We start from the raw sequence: 7,755 nt of genomic DNA, 5'->3' as shown, positions 1-7,755 counted from the left end.
CACTGTGAGCTTCTGCTGAAGCTTGTGGCGCTCCCTTCGCAGCTGTGTGTTGGCTGAATGCAGTGATGCCCGCTGAGTCTGCAGATGTTGCACAGACCCCACCAGTTCACTCTTAGATTTTTCTGCCTCCATGAGCTGTGCATGAAGCTGTTTTCGTTGTTCTTCCATGGTTAACTGAGCATCATAGACTAGTTTGTCTACCGGTCCTTTTGGCCGATCCCCTAGGCTTTGAGCACTTTCGAGTTGAGGCTGCTCGTCCTGCTGCGAGTTCTCAGTCTGTGTGAAGAGCCCGGAAGCCCAGTCTTTGGTGGTGATGAGCAGGTTCTCAGTGAGAGCGTTGGTGTTTTGTTTGTCCTGAAGCAGTTGTTCCTCTCGAGCCTCGGTGCCTTCCAGCGCTGTTTTCTGTGAGGCGAGTGTGCTCACCTGCTCCTGCCACCCCTGAGCTTCCTGGCAAAGCGGTGTCTGGCTTTGCCGGAGTTGGGCATTCTCACTCGCAGCATGTCTCATTGCTCCCTGGAGCCGCTGTTTGTTGACATTCAGCAGGGTGAGCTTGGCTTCAGCTAGTTCCAGCGCAAGCAAGTGGGATTCTTGTGCTAGGGACCTGATCCTCTTGGACATGTCCGCCGTGCTCAGTTGCTGTTTTCGTAAACGTTGTTCCTGGTCTCGTTTGAGCTGTTGCAGTAGGAAGGGTATCCATCCTCGCATCTTGGCTGTGACCCGCAGCACCTTCTGGTAGGCTGCCTCACGATGCTGTGCTTCCCTGGCTGCCTCTTTCAGGCGGGCCTTCTTGAGAGTTGCCTCCAAGGCTTCGTACTCTTTCTGGAGCTTGCTGAGTTCTTCTGAGAGCTGGCACTTTTGTTGAATGAGTCCTGCAAGGCGAAGACTGAGGCGTTTTTCTCTCCTGAGGGCAAGCCGGCTGCTCATGGAGCGAAAAACGCGCTGTGAAAGTATGAGTAGGGTCCAAAAACCCAGAATGGCTAGCCACTCCATGGCACAAGGCTGCTTGAGCAGTTGCCCGTGCCCCTGAGTAGTGGCCTAGAATGTTCAGTGTTTGGTCCAGCACCTGGCAACAGGAGCGGCCCACTGCTCCGTCTGTTGGGGGGTGAAGTGAGGGGCACGTGGGCAGCAGGACCTGGCAGGGATCGCGGGCTCAGTTGCCCATTGAAAGTGGGGCTAGCATTTTGCTCTCTGTCCTGGAACAGCCCGGGTCCACACACCCCATGAGCCTGCCGTGTGCCTAGTGCGTGCCACCCCACCCCTTCCCTTTGGTTCCAGCTGGGCTGGTGCCTATGTTGGGCTGGGGGGCAAGATCATTTCTCCAATGCTGTAGTCTATGTGTGTCAGTGTCTAGGCAATCTTTCAAAGACATGGAGCCTAAAATAGCGCCCGACCAAGTAGCTCTTTGTAAGTGACTGAAATCATCTTGACAGGGAAACAGAGTCCTTTGTTCACCTGGTGATAGGGTTGCTTTCTTCTGCCATCATTCGATGCTTTCATCTCCAATTGATCTCCATCAACACATCTTGATTTCCATGTATGTCTTGACGTTCCACATGCCTGAAGTTCTCGTGGGTGCTCTGGACCCCTCTATGTATTATTCTCTGTCCTTCTGGGGCTCGTTTTCTTTTGTCCATCACTTAAGTTTCCAGGGTGGTATTCAAGGGGCATGGTAATAGCAGACCTCTTTGTCTTGTTCCTGATTTTGGAGTGAAAGCTTTTGGTGTTTGTCCATCTAGTGTGACATTAGCTATTGATTTCTCACAGATGGTTTTGATGAGATTGAGATAGCCCATGTATGTATTTTGATTTTGGGCAGGGTGTCAACGTGAATGAGTGTTGGAGATGATGGTGTGGTTTTTGTCTTTGGCTGTGTTAATATGGTGTGTTACATTGACTGGTTTGCACATGTTCCACTCTCCCTGCGTTCCTGGGATGAATGCCACTTGGTGCTGGGGTATACTCTTAACGGATGGTTTGCTACATTGTATGTGCTAGTATGTTCCTGAGGATCTTTGCATCTATGCTCATTAGGGAGATTGGCCTGTAGTTCCCTTTCTTAGTTGGGTCCTTTTCTGGTTTTGGTATCAGGATAATACTTGCTTCCAGGAATGTATTTGAGAGTATTGCTTCTCTGTCAGTTTCATTCAGGAGTTTGAGGAGTACTGGCATTAGACCTTGCCTGAATGTCCTGTAAAATTCAGCAGTGCATCAATCCATCAAGGCCTGGGCTTTTCTTCGTTGGTCGGTTGTCCTGACATCTTCAAGTCCCTTGATTGTTATTGGTTCATTTAGGGTCTTTCTATCTTCTTGCTCCAGCTTTGGTAATACATATGTGTCCAGGAATCTGTCCATTTCTTGTGCATTTTGCACCTTACTTAGAATACAAGGTTTGCAAGTAGGTGTAGATGGTTTTATGGATTTCAGCAGGGTCCATTGTGATTTCACCCTTTCCATTCCTAATTGCATGGATTTGAGTCTTTTGCTTCCTTTCATTGAGAAGGTGGGATAAGGATTTGTCAATTTTATTTAATCTCTCAAAGAACAAATCCTTTGCTTGGTGGATTCGTTGTACTGTTTTCCTAATATCTAGTGCACTATTTTCTGGTTATATCTGAAGATCTGTGTAGTTTTTTCCCTCCTTGCAGCATTTGCTTTAGGGTGCTCCTCCTTTTTGAGACATTTGAGGTTCACCTTGAGGTAGTTTCTGTGTGCTTGCTCTGTTTCCCTGAGATGGATATTCTGTGGAATTCCAAATTCCTTGCGTACGGTCTGACAATGTGCATGGGATAGTTTCATTTGAAAGAGCAAAGGAGAGTCCCCAAATAACACCAAGAACCAAGCCAAAAACAGAACAATACAAAAACAATAAAAATGATGCAGAATTTCCTAACAAGAGGATGGGAAACTAACACGATGACATATTGTTCCCTTCAGCCAAGTCGGTGAGATTGCTGGATGTGAGGATGCACTTGGGAGGAGGGAAAGGAGAAAAGAAAGGAAGAAGGAAGGGAAAAATATTCGCGTATACACACAGATAGCTGGGAGAGTTGTACTGCTGATGTCTGTTTACTGAGAGGACCAGTTTATGCTGAAGTTGGTTTAGACCAATTACCGCATATGTGCGGTAATCTGAAGAGCCAATTTGAAGACAACCACATGCATGGGATCATTTCAGTTCTTTTGCATTTACGTAATCGTGTTCTATGAGCTAATATGTGGTCTGCTTTGGAGAACGTCCTGTGTGCAGCTAAGAAGAAGGTGTATTCTGAAGTTGTTGGGTGGAACACTGTGTAGACCTCTCCTAAGTGCGTTTGCTCAAAAGTTGGGTTCAGTTCTAATATTTCATGTGCCTAGTTCATCTGTCTTTTCATGACAGTCGCGTATTGAAATTCCCCAGTGCTATTGTATTAGTGTTCCCTGGCTTGTTCATGGCTGTGTGCATTCATTTTACATAGTTGGGTGCACTGGTATTTGTTGCATGTATGTTTATAATTGTTACCTCTTACTGATGAGTCATTCTCTTTGCAAAGAGGTAGGTAGTGACCATCTCCATCTCCCTTAGTCAGTGTTGTCTTGAAATTCACTTTGTCTACAAAGAGAATAGCTATCCCTGCTTTTTCTCTTGGTTCCTGTCACACAGAGTATCATTTTCCATCCTTTGATGTTCAGTGTACGAATGTCTCTTTGAATGAAATGTATGTCCTGTTTGCAGTGTATGGCTGGAGATTGCTTGTTGGTTCATTCTGCCGGGTGAATTGAGACCATTAAGAATTGACAGGTATTCCTAATGTGTACTGACTTCTCCTGGTCATGTTATTTTCCTGTTGTTGGCTCTTCCCCACATTTTCCCCTCCCTCTGTTGCATGGTTTGCCTTGGCTGGTGCGTTCCTTCTGTTGGGGTTCCTGGAGTGGTTGTCTTTGTTATGTCTTTCTAGAGTGCCAATGCAAAGATTGTGGAGTGCTAGTGTAGTGGTCACAAATTTCCTCAGATGTTCTTTTCATGGAAGTATCTCCTCTCTCCATCATTTTTGAAAGATGGTTTTGTGGGGTACATCAGTCTGGGTTGAAGGTTCTCTTTCTTTAGAACTTGAGATATTTCACTCCGAGCTGTCCTTGACTTGAGGGTTTGTAATGCGAAGTCCGCATGAGTCTGCTGAGCTTTCCTTGGTCAGGGACTGGTTTCTTTTCTCCAACAGCTTTCCACAGGCGCTTCTCATGTACAATTTCTGGAATGTTGACTATTCTATGTCTCGGTGTAGACTTGTTTCCTCATGCCTAATTGGCGTTGTGCATACCTCACGTTTTTGTATGTGAAATTCTTCTGCCATGCTTGAGGTAGTTTCTCTCATGACTTTTGTGAACTGGTTCATTTATTGATTTATTCTTTTTAGTCTTGTGTGGCATCTCCGTTTTATTGAGTCTGATCTATGTTATGTTATTCTTCTTCGCATCCTCTAGCAGCTTTTGGATTGTGTTTTGATCGTCCCTTGATATTTGCAAGAAATCTTTCTTTCCGTGAACACTACCCACAAGCCTGTCTTGTGTATCTGAGATCCTGTCCTCATGTTGGCATAATATGCTGCAGATAGTTTGATTGGAAGTTTTATTGTCCTGAATGTGTGCTTGAGTTGATGTTACAGATTCTCAGTATTCATGGCTTCCATCATTTTGTTAAGTTCCTGTCTGTATGTATGTACACTAGAGTCTGTAAGCATGGTTTTCATTGTGGACACCATCACTGCAGTGATCTGAGACATTATTTCTGATTTGAATTTTTCTAGAGCCTCAGGCAAGCATTTTGACTGTGTTGTAGTTTACCGCTTGAGAGAGGCCAGGTGGGGGTTTTCGGATTGTCCCACCTCCTTGCCCCCTGGGTTTGCCTTTGGTGAATGGCATGTCTGGGGTTTTATCTTGTTGAAATGTCTTTTTTTTCTCTCCTTTGTAGTTGAATTCTTGAGGTGATGCTTTGAAGTTCCCTATGGTGGGTCCCTGTATTGCCAGTAGGTAGACCCCTGAGGACATGAGTACCTCTCCAAGGTATCTTGAAGGTAAACCTGATGTTTGGGTTTTAAGTCTGTTGAAAGATCCTACCTCTTCAGTGTGTTGGAGAGGAGAAGTTGCTCTCTGTTTGTCCCAGCCCTTGGTTCTTTGGCACTGTGCCACAGTATCTTCTGTGACCCTTTGACGATCTCAGTCTTGGAATGCTGTTTAGAATAGTTGTGTCACTTCTGTCTGAAGGGATATCAGCAGCACTAATAGAAGCATCCATCACAGCCTAGAAAATGACAAACTGAGGAAACCCTTAATTGGCCACCTTCAACCATATGAACTAGAGTTGTGGTTATGGAACAAAATGGCAAACAGACCAGAAAATACTACGCAGTCCAGAAATCCTTCACAAGTGGATTTGTCCCTCAGGGGTGAAAAGTTGAAAGGTGGTGGGGGAAAAGTGGAGGATTAGAAGAAGAGGAATAGATTAGAAGTAAGGCTGGAGGACAAAGGGGGATCATGCTTACTTTGGGGAGGTGGTGGGAAGGAGAGAAGAAAGAGGTAAAGCGAAGAACAGAATGGAAGAGAATAAGAAGCACAAAGAGGCTAAAGAGTGTGTTCACACTCATAGAAGAACAAGATGAAACAGTGAAGGAGAAAACAAGAACAAAGCAACCACAAAAGCACCAGCACCACCACCATGAGCAGCAGCAGCAGCAGCATCTGCAGCACAACAGAAGACAAAGAGAGAGAGGAGAAAAAGGTGCATCTCCAGGCTTGTCTCTGCTGTCACTGGTAGACAGTCTGTGGAGACAAAGTCCTGGTGCTTGTTGATTTATCCCAGGAAGCCAGCAGTAACTTTCTAGCAAAGTAGTGAATAAGCTCAGTGAGCCTGCACCTTCTGGCTGAGACCCGGCTCATTTGTCCTGCATCCATCAGCATCAGCGCACCTTCTGCAGGCCTGAGCATGGCTGGGGAGCTGCTAGATGGAGCCATCAGCTGCTGTGAGTCCTGAGCTCAGCCGGCCCCTCTCCAAGACAGTCCTTCACACCCACCGCTCCCCTCCTTTGCTACGTCTCTCTGTCAATGCCTCTGGGGTCACCAGCCTTCACCGTGTGTCAGCATGTTTGAATCACTCCTCTCTCCCAGTGAGTCCCCTCTCAGAAGGAACCCTGGCTATCTCCTCCTTCCTTGAAGTTTCTCTGATCTGTCCGTAAGCTTCAGTTCACACTTCAGATGTTTCCCAGGACCAGGGGACCCCTTCACTCCTTCTTGTCTTCCTCACGTTGCTATATTCCAGCATGTGGATGGCAACAGAGAGGCTCTTTCTCTGCTGCTTTCCACTGTGCCATCCTGGTGCCTGTTGCACTCTTGATTTGGAAAGAGAACTTCTAAAGTGGTAGTGGTTGAAGGGCAGAGAAAGTGTGGTGCAACTGTGATTCATTTCGCTTCCTGAACACTTCTGATATGAAATATTACCTCATACCAAGAACCAATTCTCCAACTCTCTGGACACAATTTAGCACGCTTCTTCTACTAACAACATTGAATTATCATCAGGTCCCACAAAATGACAGGCTCAGTTCCCTATTTCTGTCCCCACTTCAGAAGCCAACTGCAAGTCCAGGTCTAGGGACACTTTGAGCAATGGTTATAAATTCAAAATGTCATGTCCAGTGGCTGTGAGGTCACTGGCCTGCCTTTGAATTTTCCTGGAATTGTCTCCGTTGCTGTCTCTGTCTCTGTCTCTGCCTGGGTGTGTGTGTCTCTCTCTCTCTGATGTAGAAAGAGAAGGAGGAGTGAGAAGATGTTGCAAAGTGAACGCAAGTTTCTCTTTCAGAAGGAAGCAGTACAAAGCCACTCCTGCCAGTGGGGGCCCCAGAGCTGGGGAAGCACTGCCTATGGACATTGGTCCTGTTTTCTGGGACCCGTCCTTCTGAGGCTGAGGTACTTGCATGTGGGGAGCTCAGGCAGCCGTGCACAGGGGGCCGTAGAGGGACAGGCTGGTGAGGGAAGGGAGGCGAATTCCTGTGTGGAACAGTGTGGAGATGGGAAGGGGTGGCTCCTCCTCACTTGCCTCTGCTCTTAGACAGCAGCACACGTGGTGGCGGGAGGACACTCAATTGGATTGCTTTCCTGTGCTAAGCAGCAGAGTATACCAATGTGTCTGTATGCTTTGGGATATGTCCTCTGTTTCTAATCTTTACCTGACTTGTCTTTCAAAGTTTCCCCACCTTAGTCAGGTTGTCTGGTATTGAAACCGTGTATCATTCATCTCAGGATCATAAGAGACGTGGTAGAACAGAGGAGCTCATGGTCATTGTATTTCAGCTGTGCTGCCCTGGGAGGGTGAGGGTGTGGCTCTGTTTCCACCCCAGCACCAAACTCACTCTTGTGTGGAAGTGACTTTGCTGTCACGGCCTTGTGAGCTGCTGAACTGTCAGGGTCTCCTGGCCCGAAGCGCACGGTGCCCATTCTGCTTGTGGCCAGGTGCTCCGCAGATTCCCTGTGTCTGCAGCCAGGGTGAACTGAGGGATCTCTGGAGCCTCCCACATGCACCCCTGCCGGTTGCTCTGTGCTCTTCCTGTGGCGCAGGGCGGCTTCTCTCCTGACACAGGAGCCAGCGTTCTGAGCTCCCTCCCAGTTGTCTAGGCGGCAGTGGGTCTGCAAGTTCACTTTCCTCCTGGCTTTGGAATGAATGCAGGGCAGGGAATGTGATCATGCGGGCGGGACAGCGCATGCTAGTGAAGAGGGGTTTCCTGAGAC

This window comes from Chinchilla lanigera, unplaced genomic scaffold (genome assembly GCF_000276665.1).
Source record: "Chinchilla lanigera isolate Chin_1 unplaced genomic scaffold, ChiLan1.0 scaffold00004, whole genome shotgun sequence".
In the NCBI taxonomy this organism is placed as follows: Eukaryota; Metazoa; Chordata; class Mammalia; order Rodentia; family Chinchillidae; genus Chinchilla; species Chinchilla lanigera.
This window is presented reverse-complemented; position numbering follows the sequence as displayed.